General features: G+C 40.2%; 1 protein-coding gene and 1 long non-coding RNA gene across 2 annotated transcripts in view; one reads left to right on the top strand and one right to left on the bottom strand.

Annotated features, from left to right (window-relative positions):
• Nucleotides 1-18,800, top strand: part of LOC115580439 (protein kinase C-binding protein NELL1) — a 283,933-nt gene that overhangs the window by 225,445 nt on the left and 39,688 nt on the right. The gene's annotated exons all lie outside the window — the stretch shown is intronic.
• Nucleotides 8,522-8,844, bottom strand: LOC115580441 (uncharacterized). Its single transcript, XR_003983861.1, has 2 exons — nucleotides 8,777-8,844; nucleotides 8,522-8,664 (listed from the first exon to the last, which is right to left on the bottom strand). It is a non-coding gene; the product is annotated as an uncharacterized LOC115580441 (long non-coding RNA).

Raw genomic sequence — 18,800 nt, 5'->3', positions numbered from 1 at the left:
GACCATGCCTATTAAAGCACTCTCATTTTCGCTTCAGGGTATGCATCTCTTGAGAAACAAAGTCTCTGTATGCTGCAAAAGAGACTAAAAGGAAGTGACACCTTTCACCTGATGTTTATTTACCTTAATAGGAACAAGTGTAGCACACTATTTATGTGGTTGATAAATAATGCAATAGTTGATCTGTTTATAAAGCTGTGCTTAGCATCTCATGTTAGCTTAATTTCTCCAGATGCCTTCTCCCTTGTCCAATCAACTCAAAATTAAAAGAAGACACATTTTGCTCAGAACCAAATGTGTCATCCTCGTCGGTTTCTGAATTATTGAAGATAATTTGCAACCTGCACCAATAGCATAAATAAATTCACCTGGTAGAAAAAAAAAGTCTGGTTGGTTTCACACACAGATGGGGTTTTCGACTGGGAGTGAACAGCACAAAGCCCAGAGGCTCCAGGGTCCAAAAGACTTTAGTTCAGATCTGTGGGCCCTGACTGATTTATGGCAGGCTGCAGGCTGCAAACACACACACACACACACACACACACACACACACACACACACACACACACACACACACACACACACACACACACACACACACTCACACACACAAATAAGGGATGGACAAGTCGAGGAAATAATTGACCAGGAAAGCGCCTTGAAACCTGAGGTTGTCCAATAATTTTTTGCTCACAGCTATTGCTGGTGAGATTCTCTACAAGGGTAATCGATAGGCAATCTCTCATTATTCCTGAAAGTGTGATGTAACTCATTCTTAGAGAGTATAATAGAGTATTCACATCATAGTTTTAAATTACTTCATGAATGACAACATCAAGACTTAAAACCTAAACTTGATTCAGAGTCAAGTAACAATAAATGAGCGCTTGACTGTGTGAATGTCTTGATTCACTTCTCACTCAGAGGGGGAACCGTGAACTTTGACGCTAATTGCAGCACACAAAATATATTCGGATTGTGTGACTTACACATACACCTGATGATATAATCATATTGTGTGTTGACACCGTGAATGCACATCCAGAAATCATTTGGAATGAATACAGTAAAGATGCTGCTCATTACTCCAGAACTTGCCTGACATGCATCAGGTTTTTCAGTTTTCTTCTAGTAGTATCTAGTCTATCTAGTGATAGATGTTTGTAAATGTATTAGAATCAGAATCAGAAATACTTGTACTTAGAAATACTCTGTATGGATACATTGCAAACATGAACTGCTAATAATTTATTCTGCTGCATACTTTTGATTAGAGCCCAACCGGTGCGGTTTTGGATGCCTGTGTCGCTACAGACATTTTGTCCCTCAAATGGGATGATCAAAAACTTGTGACAAAATAGGTAATGGAGGCAGGATATTTTACAGTTTAACAATAAACTTTGTTTAAAGTGACATCAGTGAACCGAAATCTAATAACTTTAAATCACCCCCGTCATGGTTTTCTGCATTGAATTCTGTAAAACCAAAAGGTTTTCATATTGGCCAATATGAACAACAAATACGGTGACACCGATAAATCTGTGATATTGGCAGATAATATTGGCCAACCAGTATATCAGCTTTACATTAAATGGTGCTAATGTGGTGAAATGTTAACATGTAGTCCACAGCTAACTTATCAACTACAAGGCGTCGTTACACTTCCAGCTTACATTTCATGTGGATCATACTTCTACTTTAAATATTCTACTAAAAGATATTGACCTGTTGGTGTTTTGCTGTTGTTGTCAGATGTCAGACTTGCTGTGACTCTTCATTGTTTCTCCATTCATATCAATAAAGAACAGCTGAAGGAAGATACAGAGAGATAGACAGGCAGTACCTCATCAGTGCACGTGATTGTATCAGCTGTATCCATGATGTGTGGCGTGACAAGGTGTTTGTATTTTGTGCTTGTGTTTTTATGAGAATCTGATATGCGGGACTTTTGCTAATTAGCGCAATGTTTCTGCCAAGCAGGAAATTTGGAGGGCAGGGCACAAACACAGAGCTCATCAAAGGAAGAGCCATTATTGAGACGTTCATTTACCACCAAGAAAGCAGCCGGATATGATGGAGCAGAAAAACTGGTCCAGCCAAGGAAAAAGAAATCCAATTTATTCTTTTTTTGAATTATATTACAGCGTGAATGCCAGTAATACATTCAAAAGTAAATAACAAACCCTTTATTTTTCCAAAGAAACTGCATCATGGACTCCTCTTGCAAATTGATTTCCACAGACAGACAGACAGACAGACGGAGACCCCAAAACACAATAGAGTTTACACAATAACCACAAAAGTGCTACAACTACAAAATACAAAAACCTTAAGCACTCGCACCAGGTGGCCATCTCGATTAAGCATCTAAGTTAATTTGTTAGCATGCAAACATTTACTTATCTTAAAGAAGTGGAGTAAAAGAGTACCTGCATTCGTGCAGCAGCTACATTTCCTAGTTACTAACAAAATGCAATATGTAAAATACAAAATGAGTAAAATAAGTCCTGCTGCAGCTAGCTACAACAGTAAAATAGAGCTTTCATGTTACTGCTTGGACACTATTAATCCTATGTCCAATCATACATATAAATAATTAATCAGTGAATATATTTCCTCCACCTCTCTCTAATTGACAATGAACACAAAGCAAAGCTGAGACCAAGGGGAATGTCATTAGTTTTGCCAGTGTTCAGTCACAGAGCACAGTATATACCAAATTGAAATTTTGACCTGATAATGGCACACCATGAAAAGTCAGGGGATCACCACCAACATGATTATGTTACATTGGGGGTGTCTGAAACAATGCATTGAGCCAGCTGAGTAGATGCTGAAAACTTAACCTGAAACCTAACCTTGAAAATTGACCTTTCGTCGGTGCTAGATTAAAGGATTATTGAGAGGACCACAAAAGCTTTAAGGACAGTTGACCAAGGCACCATGGCTTAAAATCTGGACTCCAAAGCCCCGTAAATTGGCTGCCCAATGCCCTCTCCGGATGGATTAAGTACCAGTTTGTCTACACTGCACAAGTTATTATTGTGTTGTGTATATATTCTTCTATGCGAGAAGTTCTTTATTATTCTCCTATCATGTTTCTTGTCCACATCTTTCACATTTGCCAGCAATCATCATTGCGATCATTCAGATTTCATCCACGTTTTCTGGCCTTTTTTTCCCATTCATGTAAATGAAAGGAATGTTCAAAAGTCCCACATTTACTACCCATTCATGCTTTCAGCTACAAGCTCCTTTCAAACTTAATGCAGTCACTTCAAAATCACATTTCATTTCTCTTTAAGCCATCATTCCACTTTCCATTCACATTTAAACTTTTCAAGATATTTAACTTTGTTTGAAGCATAGTCTTAGCTTAGTTTTAATGTCAATTAGAAATCACTTCAGACTCCCTCATTTTCAAACTCTTCCAGGTCCTTCATACATTCACCTAGAAACTCCATTCTGATTTTGAAATGTCCACAAAGACTGGGACTTAATTATATTTCTTCAGCTTTTTTTATGTCATTCATACTTTTAACAGAGTCACCGTTCAAATATTCCTCTTTTTTGCCATTTTCAGATGTGGACATTAGTGTGTATGGGGCAGAATATTGATAGGCAGAATGGAGGACTCAACTGAAGAAGCGCTCCAAAACATTCTGAAGATCTTTGTCTTCAACTCGCTCCCATTCCTAAACTGTTAACTCTACTCTTTCTCATTCTCGTTACCTGCCTTTAACACTAGCTGCTGCTCTGCCTGATGGGCCCTCCACCTGCAGAAAAACACACACACATACATATATATATATACACACATGTGCATATCCAAATCCACGTTCCTTCCCCATCTCATCCACAGCCTCAATTAATGCAGATTTCTCAGCTGTCACTTCCATCTTCTTTCATCCATCTATTTCCCACCTCTCACTTCTCCTCAATCTCTGCCATGTGCTTTCTGTCAGTGGTGACAGTGACAGGGTAGTATGCAGGGTCATATTTTTGGGGTCAGCTTTTTTTTCTTTTGCTTGCTATCGATGCTCACTATCTTTGTACAAAATGAATTACTGTGGAAACACCAAGATTTCACCGGATTTTAATCTGAATTTCTTAGGAAGTGAAAACAAAGGAAACAAACACACTGTAAAACAATATTTTGTAAAAGTCATGAGTACTGAGGGTCAAAGGTATGCAAAATCTAAATTATGTGTACAACTTTTGAACAAAATATGGTGGTCACATGAAATGTGTTTTAAATAGTAAGTAGTATGACTTTGTCCCTGCATCTGTACAATCAAAGGGTGGATCTCTTGGTATAAGTGCAAAATAGTATTCATAGTTAGGTTTTTATTGGTGTATATTCACCTGAAAACAAAGGTTGTTCTGTTTACCTTAGAGCGAGCTTTTATACAAAATGAGTTTGTCCTCTTCCATGGAGTCCACCATGTTGCACCACCATGTTTCTATAGGTGCCCAGAGTGAACAAACACAGGCTCTTGGAAGGTCCTTTTGCATTTTGCACATTTTTATTTTAAGTGTATGTTGAGGTGATGAGGTGTGTTCAGTTGGTTGCAACCTGCAACCTCAACACTATGTGCCACTCAATCATACTCACTGGTCCACATTGGAGTTAAGGCCAAATAATGATAAGAAATAATAAAAGTTAAGGCTTAATTTTTCTCCAATCGCACAATTTATCTGATAGGTTACTGTTGCTTTGGGCTGGCAACTGCCAGCAGGAAATACAGCAGGAAAGATGAGACTTGTCAACTCAAGAAATCTATTGACAAATAATTAACTTTAATTTTTAGCAAAACTCTTAAGAAAATTGAAAACAATAAGGCTTAGGTGATGAGTTCATCCAACCAGGTTCTGAAAAATCCTATTTACCCCATTGAAAAATGGAAAGTATACGCTATCACAGTCATTACAACTGTTATGATCAGTAAAGAAGGGGACTTGTCTGGAAAGACATGTTGCTTTTGAATGTTTTGATGCACTGCAAGCTAAACACTATCGGCTATCTTTGTCCTGGGGATGAGGCAGAATCCTTACATCTACATCGAATGGCTTGATAGTATTTTGTGTTACTGTGTGTTTTTAATGAACCGACTCTTTATTGATTTACATCCATGTTGTAGAAGAATGTAAATGAAACACAGGGAATTTTCCCTCGTACCTTAATGTAATCGGGGGGGGGGGGGGGTGTCAACACAATCTTCCACACAAAATCAAATTCTCATCGTGACCTGACATGACGCATATCTCTCCTCCAGATTCAAGCAGCATGTGTCATGGGTATTTCCACCTCTGCATCCCCCCTCTCAGCTGTAAACCTCAACGTATAACTGAAACAGCAGAGGTTGGGGAAAACATAGTGTTGGCTTGCCTACCTCTGAGTGTGTGTGAGTGTGTGTATGTGTGTGTGTGTGTGTGTGTGTGTGTGTGTGTGTGTGTGTTGGCAATGGATTCAGATAGAGGGAGTCGCTCGTCCCGCACGGCCATTGGTTATGAAAGCTCCTCACATCCGGCTGCCAAGGGCGTTCCCACTCCTCCCATTCTGGCTGATCTGATAGGTTCATGCCCCCATGACTCTTCCACAGATGAAAATAGATAAAATCATCCAGACGTGGCGTGAACAGCCAGTTAATGTTTGCCACACACTGATACAGTCGGGAAAAAAAGGCAGTGAAATTAATGTCTTTTTTGTTTGTTTTTTTTCCTTTTTATTCAGCAATTGATTTATTTTTTTGGTTGTTTTGTTTTAAATAAATAAAACAAAACAAAGCAAAACTTTCCCAACAAAGACAGGTATTTGGGCTTGGGGTGATGTTTTTATTTATTCACAGAAACCAGGGAACTTAACGTCATCCAACTCTTTTTAGAAACATATTTCAACTTCATTTGGACTTCTGCTGGGAATAATTTAAATGATATATAATGCAACTTTGAACCTGGATTAATTGATTCTGTCGGCCAATCAGTGGGAAGAAACAAACAATGAACACAAAACTGCTCTTGTATTGAACAGTAGCAAACAGTTGTCTAATTAGCAGTTACACAAAACTACATTTGCGTTTTCCACCTGATTAATATCCATCACTGACCTTCCTTCTATCGCCACTTTTTTTCGACAACAAATCATCTGCCACCTGTGTGGTTCAGGTTGTGATTTGGTTATTGCTGCAAAAGAAAAAGGAAATGTACTAGCTTTTACTTACTGAATTTTATTTAAAGTCATAGAATCAGTAACCTCCCCCTCCTCCACTCCCCCCTTCGATGCCTCTCAAGAAAGGTGTGAGGACTTCTTAAATTATTTTAGAAATAGCATCATTGATATCAGGCAAAACATCTCCCCCCCAGACCGAATTTTACAGACCAGCAGGGTCATCCATAGTTATTTTAGCTGCTTTGAACCAGTCTCACTGCCCTTTTTAAAGAAACTCATATCGCAAATGAAACCAGCTACGTGCAGCCTTGATTTTATCCCCACAATTTCTTAAAGAGGTTATCGACACTGTTGGACCCAGTATTTTATTGATTATTAACAGCTCCCTAAAAAGTGGCACTTTCCCACACTTTTTTAAACATGCTGTGGTCCAACCTCTTTTAAAGAAACCAACCTCGACCCTTCTGTTCTTAATAATTTTAGGCCAATCTCAAAGCTTCCGTTTTTATCCAAGGTTTTAGAGAAATTAGTTTCTACGCAACTTTTAGCCTTCATGTCACAAAACAACATCTTTGAGAAGTTCCAGTCAGGTTTTAGAGCTTTACACAGCTCAGAAACTGCCCTCCTCAAAGTAACCAATCTAAAGCACAATGTATGTGTTTTCCAAAAGCCCATGCATTGAAATGGCTACATTTTAACAAATAAGGACTTCTAGTACTTGATTGAGGATTTAGGAAAAGATGGTGGTCTTAGTTAAAAGACACCACATTTGACGACTGGAAACAATCAGGTTGTAAACCTGCAACACGCATCTGGTGTCAGTCTGACATCCTGGAAGCATTCCTGGGTTTGATTTTGTTTGTTCAAATTACACATTCACACCAATGCAGTACTCTTTCTTTCCATCTTTGCAGACAATACTGTTCTGATCTATTCTATTTGATTTGCTACACCCACCTTTGATTCAGACTGACACCAGATATCATTAATCACACACGAGAGGAGGTTGCTTCTAACCCTGCAGACATGTATCTGGTGGAATCTCATGAGATTCCACCAGATCTGGACGGCTGTGATCTGGTTTTGCTCCCCCGTCAGGCAACCCCCAGTGGTTGTATTTTGAGTCCGCCATGGCACAGTACTGTCAGCAACTGGCGTCCACGATAATCACACAATCACTTGCAACCGCAGTTATAGGTATGTGTATAAAAACAACAACGTAAAGTGTTCCTGACTGAAGGCTTAGAGGATGAGCTTGTATTCGTCTCTTTTTTGAGAATTGTGTGCTGGCGTCAACACGTGTCTGCTCTGTGCTAAATTGCTGCGTGGTGTTCCAGCATCCGCATGAAATAGAAGTCCTGCGTATCTGTGCCAGAGGGCTTCGGTGGAAGTTAACACATAGACTAGAGTGAAACCTAACGCAGCGGACACGTATCTGGTGGAATCTCGGGATAAGGAAAATGTGAACATACTGTGGGTCATTTGGTCAGGGAGGGTGTTTTTCAGATGGTACATTACTCAATCTTCATAGTACATTAATGATACTTTCATGGTAAAAAAAAAAAAGGGTCGGGCTCACATATCTTGTAGTGGCTTCCTCCCTTGCTCTCTTTGCTTTTACTCATTTTAATCTTCCCTGATTAGTATAGCGATATAATTTATCACTTCTATGATAAAAACAGGGTGTGCATATTCATGATATGCTTGTCAATCGGATTACATAAAGCAAAAGATCATCATGCACGGGGAGTCAAGCAGGAGCCTAAGGTAGAACATTGGTGGTTACTTTAAAGCAGCCTTGTCCTTTTAGATATTTATAGAAAAAAAAAAAATGACTTTCGATGAAGATTATAGATCATGCTTTTAAGAGCTCAGGCTAAGTCTCGAGACAGCGATCCTCTGATATTAAAGTGACATTAGTCAGGATGATCTGTTAATGGATGACTCTCCACACAAGAACATGTAGTTGTATTTTGCTGCCTGAAGTTTAATAACTAGGGGGAAAAATACAGCACTTTCAATGCTTTTAAAGTGAAAATAGGAACCTCAGAAAGCCGTTTTAACATTGACAGCTGTTTTACACCTAGGAAAAATGAAATGTGGAAATGTGGCACAAAAAAAAAATCTGGTTGTCAGTTCGCTCGTTTTTCAGTCTTCCCTCAGTCTAACATAAACTAATGGCCCCTCTGTGTTAGCTCTGTCTTCTGCTGCCATCTGGTTACGGAGGCAACTTTTCAAACTGTCTCTCTGCACATACACTACTGATATGTAGATGTAATGAATTATGGTTACTGTTGATCATGTCAGGAGTTCAAAAGCTGAACCGAACTAAGACTGAACCCACAATGCAGATCTGGTGCACACACAGTTTATTGTGATACAAATGGGCTCAACGAGAAACGAAAGCAGGCTGATGAGGATCCAGGGGAAGGGAGCTGGTTGCTGGAAGCGACAGAGCTGGGTGAGGCTGGGCTGAGGGCAGGCAAGTGGCAGGGCTGGAGGAGGGAAACACAAACAGGAAAATCAAGTCAAAAGGTGCTGGTCCAAGCAGGAGTCACAAAAATGTTCTCTTGTCACAATCACTAGATCAGGGGCCGGTAACGTTACCACAAGAGGTGAAACGACGAACTGGCGGAGAGTGGAGGGAAAGACTGGCTGATAACTGCTGTAGGTGTGCAGAGCAGGGAACTAATTTGATGAGCAGCAGGTGTGCAGAGGAGGGTGTATGCAGTAGGGGCTAGAAGGCCCCGCCCAGCCCTGGGGAAAAGGAAAAACATGGACATGCAGAGCAGAGGCAAACTGGATCCTGACAGATCACTGGCAGGTTTAGTTGTATTTATGATCACATCTGCTTACAAGTATCACAGCACCCAGACTACATGAAAAATTAAAATGCTTGCTTTCTTGTCAAGAATCCCTGCTCACTTGCACTTTTTAAAGAAACGCATTTTAAGTAACTCCATGTGTAACCAGGCAACAGTTTCTGGATCAGCTAATGGTGGCCTTAAAATAGGAGTAAAAGCATATTAAAAAGACGTTATAACGTGGCACCGCAGGTATTCCAGGAATTTGCGTTGTAATTTACAGTTTCACTCGGAAACCCACATGGATCGAAATACTTGTCGCTAGCCCATTCTCCATCCTCGAGCAGTTTGAAATGTGTGGAGGTTCGCCCTGGAGCGAGAAATCTCTGAGAGCACCTGGTTGAATTAATTGTCGTGTCAACGGTATTGATCAACCACCCTTTCAATCCTCTGCAGATACATGATGGCAGTAAAAATCTGCCTTAATGCGTCTTTAATCCATGCCGACCGCCTGGCCCAAGTCCTTATTGTCTTGTAAGTGCGGTCATTATCTGTGATGTTCAGTAAATGCCCAACAGAGAGTACAGCCAAGGGTGAACTGCCTCGACTCTGATGCATAACAAAGTGAGGCATTTGTATGAGTAAATGGATTTGTGTTAATTCCTCCCCGGCTCAGTTTCTGGCCTGCTCAGCTCTTCCTCGCAGGCTGACAGTGGACTTCTACCACCGCATTTAAGCCTGCTGTTGAGAAAAATTCATTAGCAAAGAAACTATGCAGATATAATACAGATAACCTGCAGAGACTGAGGTTGTGGAGGAGAGAGGAAGAGGAAGGAGTCCATTATCTAGATACCCCTCTGTTCCTCCGTCAGAACAACTGATGGTGTGCCCAGGAGCACACTGTGATGTGTTTTATCTTACAACCTCTTCTTCTTCCTGATATCAGCATCTGTTGGAAGACATGCTTCCATTTAAAAGCTGCATTAATTGATATCCGTTCACAAGGGGGCTGGGAAATTTCAAAACAAGCTGACAGAAACACAGCTCGGGCATATTATCACCTTTTAAAATCATTTATGGCTAGCTTTTTAGCAAACAGTCATTTGTTTACACATCCAGCAGACACGGAATTACATTATAATTAATCTGTGTCTAACCTTGCCTGAGAACCAGACAAACATGCACAGCTCATGTTTTATTTGCGATGGCTGAGTCATCCCATTCACACAGTTTTCCCTGAGACTGGGTTTGTTTTGGGCCAATCACAACTATGGGGCGGGTTTCATACAATGTCTGACAGAGCAGCGACCTGCAGATCCAACCAGGCTAGCAAAAGTCAGACCAAACCACCAAACCAGGCAGTGTTGATCAGATATGAATCAAGATTCTGATACTTCATTGCCTATTCACCTCAGAAACACCTTTTAGTGTGAGTCTGCCATTTTTTTTTCTCCATTTGTTGGAGGTGTACTTGTTGCATTTTGTGTTGAAAAATCAATAACGGCTTGGGAGGGACCAGACTAAAGGGCCATCCACACCATACATTGCCTAATTAATCATTCCAAATCATTGGATGGCAGATTGGAGTACACACCACAACTAAAATGAGAATGACAGTGAAGAACAAGGGTCTCTGAAGTTTGTTTTTGAGATGCTTTATATTGATGAGCAGGATAATTGATGTTGACTCAGCCGAAAATAGGAATAACATGTATTTTCAAAAGACGATGACTCTCTCAAAAAAGAATGTTTGATTCTCCTGACTCCTCTCACTCCTCAATATTCGAAAACCATATCTTTCCGGGAGTTTTCTTCTCCTTTTCTTTTTCTCTGCACAACATACAGCAGTAAAAGTTATAAATATTAATTTTCCTTAGCTGCCGACACAGATGAAGAATGCGTTTCCAGAACTTAGTTGTTCATCAGTGTGGATGCTCACATCCTTATCTTTATAGTTTTTGTTTTTGTGATCACTGTCATCGTCGACAGACCTTAAAACCCATTTGTAAATTAGTCTAGTGATGCTAATGATGATGTCTGACCAGCTGATGAAGTCCGAAGTTCACTCTGCTCTAAGCTCTAAATGTGGTCCCCAACTCCTGGGAACAATTCCTGTCTCTTTAGTTACGATATAATTAACTGTCCTCACCAATTAAAGTCTCTGATTTTGTATGTCAGCTGTGTGGTGATTGGCAGGTACTGAAGGGTACAGTGTGTTTATCGGAGCTTCTCACTGTCTTTAGAACAAAATGTTATGCAGTAATATCAGAAATGCCACCAAAAGTATGGGTCAATTTACTTGGTGTGTCTGTGTATTGATAGTGAAACCAGGGGCCTTGATTGATTGCCGTTGATTTACACTTGACAGGAGATATGTGTGATATTATTTCCGTCTTGTGGTTGTTATTCTTTATTTTAGGCATGCAAGACAAACCCAAATTAGTATTGAAACATAATAATAAAGGAGATTGCAGTCTCACACAAGTCTCCAAGATTGTTAGTATATTGGTAGAGATCTTCAGAAAAAGATCTGCTCTACAAGATGGATGATTGAGATACACCCCCCCTCGCCAAAAAATATTAAAGCAGCATTATGTAGAAACCTGCATTTTGTGTGGTTTGCGCCCCCACAGATGTCCAAGAGTTTGTCAGATTAAATGTAGGTGCTAACTACACACAAAAGTCATTAAAAGTTGGCGCCTTGCATGGCAGCCTCCGTCATCAGTGTATGAATGTGTGTATGCATGGGTGCATGTGGCATGTATTGTACAGCCCTTTGAGCTGTCGTTAGACTGGAAAAGCGCTATAAAAATCCATACCATTTACCACCTACCATTTAAATCATAATAATGTTATGTGTCAACAACCTGTTTATTGATGTAAACAAGCATGGACCCTCTCACTGAAGTGACACAGTGCAGAACCAAGCGATGGGGGGGCGGAGTGACTGTGACAAAGAAAAGACAAGACACTGTACCATCAAAAAGATTTTGGAGCTGTTATTTTGAGGTAAAACAGTAGCAAAATGTTGCTCTTGATTAAAAAATATACTCTTTACTTGAATTCCTGTGTGGCTGACCACTTCAATGCATAAATAAGCTAAAAGTGACTCAAAAGCTGGATAAAATGTCATCACTATGACCCTAATCTGTGCCTTCCGCCTATTAGTGTTACCTCAAAGACTTTTCTTACCATCTGGATGAAAATATATTCCATCTGCTGCACCATCAAAAAGACTTTTAACCTGCTTCCCAGGTTCCTATCCAGCAACTGCGTGGCTACGATCCTTGTTTGGATTAAGTAACAGAGAATTGAGTCTGAGCCAACTTTTGATTTCCCATGTTATTTTTGTCCAGAACTTTGGAAAACAGGTTAAAATATTTATTTATCATGCAGCAGACTGATTTTTTCATCCAGATGGTTGGTGGAGTCTTTAAGGTTTCTGGGAATATTTTCAAACAGGGATGTCTCAGGTCTGATCTGTTTATAGAGACGGATACCTATGACTGTAACTCCAATGGGATGCTGTTACAACTGTATGAGAGGCACAAATCGGGGCTTTGAGTAACCATTTTCACTATACTCGTGCCATTTGCTTTAATGTAAAGGCCAAAAGTAAAACTATTTTAAAAATGCAGCGGCAAACTCTTGAGATTTGAACTATGGATTAGATATGAGATCATTAACAGAAGGCACAATGTCTTAATGGAGCATATCACTGAGCTGTGCTACCCTCATGGGATGCTAATTATTAGCTCAGTTGTATTCTACCATAGAATTGCAAAGCTCTTTACGTAATAACTCGAAATAAACTCTCAAATTTGTGGAATATACACCGGCTTTCTCTGTGATACCCCTGCTTTTAATTCTGAGATGGATCCTTGGACACCCAATGACCGTGGATGTGACTGTTAGACATGGCACAGAGTGGAATGATTCCATTCTCACCACCCACTGGAAAGCAATCTAGGACCATAATGGGAAACTCAAATAGCAAATCTGTGGTTATAAGCATGTCTCGAGAAGTCACGAGTCAGCAACAGGCTCAGTTGAGCCTGAGATAGTTTCGTTGGAGGTCACGGGGACGACAATGAAGGAAGGCTGTCTCCTCCCTGCAGCCCCAGCACAGGCTATTTTTCGCTGTAGCGGGGGTCTTGGTAATGTAATGTGGAGGGGGAGCTTGGGGAGGAGTCGGAATGGAGAAATTGAAAAAAAAAAAAAATGAGAATAGGAGTTGATAAACTGAGGGACACAAAGAGGAGAGGAAGACGGAGGAAGGTGAAGTGGTGAGATGCTTTGTGTATGTCAGAGGTGAGATTACAGAGTTTTGTATAGGCTTGAAAAATTTCCAGCAACAATAGAGCATGATAGCGATCTGATGCATCAATGGTAAACACCGGGTTTCGATGTGAGAACAGGAAAAATATAGATCGATTTTTCTACGACACAGATTAAGGAACTGGAACATAATACAATGCAGCTATAACTCTCATCTTTGTAAGCTTGTCTTCGAGGTTGTGAAATACCCCCTCCCCTCTTTAGTGGTATGGGATGTTCTCTGCTGTGGTTGTGGAGCAGCAACACCACTTTCTACTTAATCTTATTTTGTAAAGGACAGAAGAAATCCCCTCAGAGAGCTGATGCTGTACTAGATCCACCAAAGATCTAGGAAAGTGATTTTGAGAACACCACTGCCTGTTGTAAATTGAATGACAGACTGTGAACACTATCTCAAACAGGTATAGATAAATGCACACCATAGCCTTACGATCTCTGCAGACGTTTTTGGGTGAAAACCAGTGCAAACTGCAAGTAAAAGTTTTCAAACATCACTGAATTTCACTTGAGATTAGAGAACAAACCATTTTGTAGCATGGTGGGTAAAGAAAAAAAATGATTTTTTTTTGTCACTTACAAGAGTTAAATCCTAGAGACCTCTGGAAACTCGGGGGTTGTCTGTGGGCAAGAAAATTATTGCCAGAGGCGTTTTATTGAAAAATGCGAATCTAAAAAAACATTCAACAAACCTACCCCCATCGAAGCCCCTCATCTTTGGAAGTCATTAGTTCGATAGGCAGGCGGCATTATGCTGATGGTGGTGAAATGATAATTAGTGCTGGAGATGGATTGAGTCAATATAAGTGTAATTAATTTTCAAGTGTGAGCTTTATTAGTACAGAGGCAATCACGCTCCTAATGAGGGCCTGACAGAACTTCTTAAGTCGCCGAGCCAGTCAAATTAATAGCTCTAACAGCTTTTAGCAAGGGAATGTGTTTTTATTTATTGCACTTGTGCAATCGTTTGTATATTTAGCCCTTTTTTTTTCCAAACGCCAGGGTGATTAAAACATTTTTCTTTGGATTCATAAACTCAATGGAGACAAGTTGGCGCACATACGTTGCACACACACACACACACACACACACACACACACACAGATATTACACTTAGTCACCCAATGTATGTAACCATAAATAGATTTTCAGCCCATTAAGGCTCATCTTTCAAATCATGCCATTAATTAAGCTTAGAAACACTCAAAGTAATTTCTCTTTAATGAACTTGCTCAATTAAGTCTGCCCTCTTTTTGGTTTAATCCTCCTTGCTTTAAGCACTGACTAACTACTCCTTCTCGTTGTGTCTCTGCACTCACTCGTCCTTTTGTTTTGTTAAGTACATTACTCTGCGAGCACTCCTCAACCTGCTCCCTCTCCTTTGTGTGGCCATGTTGATGCATCACACCCTGTCCCCCCCTCACAGAACAAAATAGCCGTCATTCGGGCTGCCAGCCTGCTCCTTGCAAAATGTGACAGGATCGTTGGATATACGATTGCACACGTGCAGTGATAAATCTTCTAACTGTTAAGTAGGGAAGTAAAATGTCACCTCAAGAATGATGCAGACACCTCAAATTTCAACGGTATACGTCTCATCACTCTGCGCCCAAAACTCACTGAAACAGCCGCCGAAGAAGAACAAAAATAAACATTACTTTATACAGACATGATTGTGAATTATGTGCTACATTGGCTGTTTTGTGATTATAAACTCTGTTTGAGTGCATTACACCGCCTCCACCGGCTAATCCAATGTGTCTGCACTGCAGGAGTTCTGTCACTTTGAAATGATTCCTGACAGTTCAGGATAAGTTTCAGTTCCAGGAGGACACGTATAATGTGGAGTCGGTAGGACCCTAGTCTTCGCACACAGTGTATTTGCCTCCTTGTGATTGGCGGATTAGTGTGGTTATCATGGATTTGGGGACTGGATTTATTTATAATTTATTTATTTTATTTACATTTATTTTTTATAAATTGTACACATTGTGTACCTGTTTGGCTTGATGTTTTATATTTATTCTTTGTTCTCAGGTGGGTAATTTGCAGAAGGTGCAATCCTTTTTTTGTAATGCTGTATTAAGAAAACAAAACCGAGGCCAAATGGCCTTTACTATTTAAGTTTGTATTCACAGTTTTACATGTTATACATGTTTTACTGTAAGTTGATTTAACTGTATTGTTGTTTAATTATTGGCACTGGCACTTAATAAATGGGCTTGGTTTTGGAGCCAAATGTTGGAGTTGGAATGAATACCTCTGTTTTTTTGAGAAATGCTTGATCATTTTACAGCCACATCATTTTCGTTATGCATTATTTGTTTTGGTTGTTTAAAAACGCAAAAAAAAAATGTATCCGATTAATCGCTCGATAAAGTGCTAGATTAATCGATTACAAAAAGAATTGATAGCTGCAGCCCTAGTTGAATCTACGCTATATCTATGATGTGGCCACTGCATAGGTGCCTGCCCTACGCCATAGCCTGATGTGCATTGTCACCAGTGCCGGCCTAAGCCTTTTGGGGGCCCTAAGCAGAATTTGATTTGGGGCCCCCCTCCCACCACCGCGGAGTCACCTGTGGCAAATGTCACACTATAATGTAATTATAAATTGTATTAATACAGTGACAGATTATGGACTACTGTCCCCCTGGGCACAGATGCATAAAATGCACAAATGCTGGCAGACACAGCAGTTGTTGGCAGGTATATTGGTCATGAAATCAGAATCATCTTGTCTTGAATTATTCATTAATTCATGTTACTTGTTTAATGTCTTAATATGTAAAAAAAAAAAATACGGCTGTCAAACTGTCGCAAATTAATTGAAATTTCTTTGGCACATTTTTTTCTGTTCTAAATGCTTGCTTTATGAAAATGGTTATTCAACATTTCAAATCATGCAGGAAAATAAAAGGCTCAAAAATATCCCCTCACCCTAAATGGGATCAAAACATGGTGATATCTGCTTATGGTGAGGGGGGTAACTCATTTCATGTCAACAGTACGTGCAGATAACATTTGTCCTATCGACCTAACCATCTGGCAGTGTTTTGAAAGTGAATTTGCCGTTCATAAGTAATTTCTCCATTTCCTTTCGCTTTCGCTCTTCAGTCCACCGTGTTTTAAATAAATAAAATTTGGGCAAAGGGGCCCCAAGCGGCCGCTTAGTTCGCGTATGCCTCGGGCCGGCTCTGATTGTCTCTGACAGAAATGTAGCTGCACGTTGCGGCAACATGAACCATATCGACTGTAATTGGTCTGTTTGCATGATTGCATGTTGCAGCTTCTCCTACGTTGCTTAGCAGAGGTAGTAATACCAGGGATTATGACATGTAGTTTCCCCAGTAAACACACCACCCTCTTGAGCCATTGAAGTCCCTCCTGACCTGCCGGCTGCTGCTTTTTCTTGAGATATACTTATCCTCTGGAATCGCTCTGGGTTGGAGTGAGTAGACCTACTGGATGTCTGAAGGCCAGTGGTGGTAACGTTCATGTTCGGCCTGGCCGCTCTGACTAGCCCAGAAACACATCTGCAAGCCAAAAGGGTTGCTGTGTTTAAATACGAATTTACAGCTGGCAAACTGTTCACCGCCAATAGAAACAAAGACACACAACAGCGAAGGCTACTTTTGTAGGTTATGGTGTAGGCTGTGTGAAGAACCTGCATGTCTGCCTTTAGAGTATGATAGACGATAAAGCATATCATTTCTATACAAGTGGCTACACTGTGATTGAGAAGTAGTAGCTACTACGGGAATATTACTTATATAACATCTAGGGGGCTTAGTCATATCAGCAATCATCATACGCTTTATAACAGCAACCTTTTTGACCAGTTCTGTATTGCAGTATTTTTTTTTACTAACACAAAACAAAATTACTCGGTGGCACCTTCTCACATGACTGTAAGGAGGAGGTGTAAAGTAGGTGCAGACAATCGGGTGTAGGAAGTGTATGACTTTGACAATGAAACACCTGCTAGCACTGCATCAAGCATTAGCCCTGCTTTATTTAGGCATTGGCACTGATCATTCTCTAACTTTAAACACAATGAATAGTTTCAAGGACTTTAACTTAACCAGACTTTAATTTAACTGGTGGCAGGTCAGAAAACACTCGAGTAATTATTTGAATAGTCAGTTGGATTGTTTTAGAGAGCACAAACAAGTTATCAGTGCTGCGCAAACGACTGTTTGTTGCATGTGACGTGAGTGTCATGTCCCTCTACACAACAACACAACGCACTTATAAGCTAAACTCTCAAAGAGAAAATGTGAAATGGCAAAACCATGCATCCCAGGATTTCTTCACATTTATTCTTAAGTGTGGCACAACAGGTGGTAGTCATGCTTTAGACTGAATCCTTGATCTGCAGTCAGAGTTAGAGTGTTTGAACGTGTATGTGTGGTGTGTGTGGTGTGTGTTTGTTTGTGTGTGTTTGCGTGGGTGGGTGGGTGGCTTGGTTTGTGGGTGGATGAATGTGAGGGTTTTCTGAAGTACTTGTGCCGTTCTCAGGATAAGTGTGCTGTATCAAAGGAGTCCACTTATCTTGGTGCCAGGCCTGAGAGTCCACAGTTAAATCTGTTACATCAGTATCACAAGTACTGTGGAGCTTTTAGAAGACCCCCAATAAAAGACACAAACAGAAACAATATTCAGCTTGGTGTTCGCAGTGGAAGCATTGTATAACAGGTTACGTTTTATCTTTGTCTCTCATAGATAAATCGAACCCTGAGTGTTGTTTTTAGTTGCCAAGTCGTTCACAGTAAAAAAAAAAAAGTCAAAGCGCAAGGATTTATAAACCGTCACTTGTGTCTGTCCCAGGCCAATAGTTGCCCTCCTTCTGGCTCCCCATCAATGAAAAAAAATGTCTGTTTTTAGCTGCTAGGTGTTTCACTTTCTTTCACCAGCTACTTGTAAGCTTTGCTGTTTGGTGCTGAACAGGTAGTGGTACTGGAGTGCACATTGTATTTGTCTTGGATTTCTGCTGAACGATTGCCTGCTGCTGCTGCTGCTGCTCAGTCTGAGCCATAAAATAAATGTGCTGTAAAATCAAAACAATGAGCTTATTGAGGCTTTAAAAAGATAAGAAGGTGGCACTGTTGACATTTTTTTTTACCCATGGTGACTTTTGGTGCCATCACTTTACTCTAAAACAGCCACATGGAGAAACTGTCCTCTAGATGATGACCACTTGAGAGACAAATTTCACATTAGACACTTAATAAAGCGAAATTCATTTGAAGGGGACTGGTGTGTGAGGAGCTATCGGTAATAACACTAAAACTGCAGTGATTTTTTTATTTTTTATTTTTTTCTGCCTCTTTCCCATGCACAAAATTGACATTTCAGATCTTGCGATGATGTTTTATCAGGTTGCTCCGCGGCACTCCCCCCTCCTGACTACACACGCCTTCAAACATAAAAAACATCATTTATAAACCCATGTGGATGACAAACGTGTCAGTGCTTCCTCCCAGAACTGC

The sequence above is a fragment of the Sparus aurata genome, chromosome 4 (genome assembly GCF_900880675.1).
Source record: "Sparus aurata chromosome 4, fSpaAur1.1, whole genome shotgun sequence".
Lineage (NCBI taxonomy): Eukaryota > Metazoa > Chordata > Actinopteri > Spariformes > Sparidae > Sparus > Sparus aurata.
This window is presented reverse-complemented; position numbering and strand designations above follow the sequence as displayed.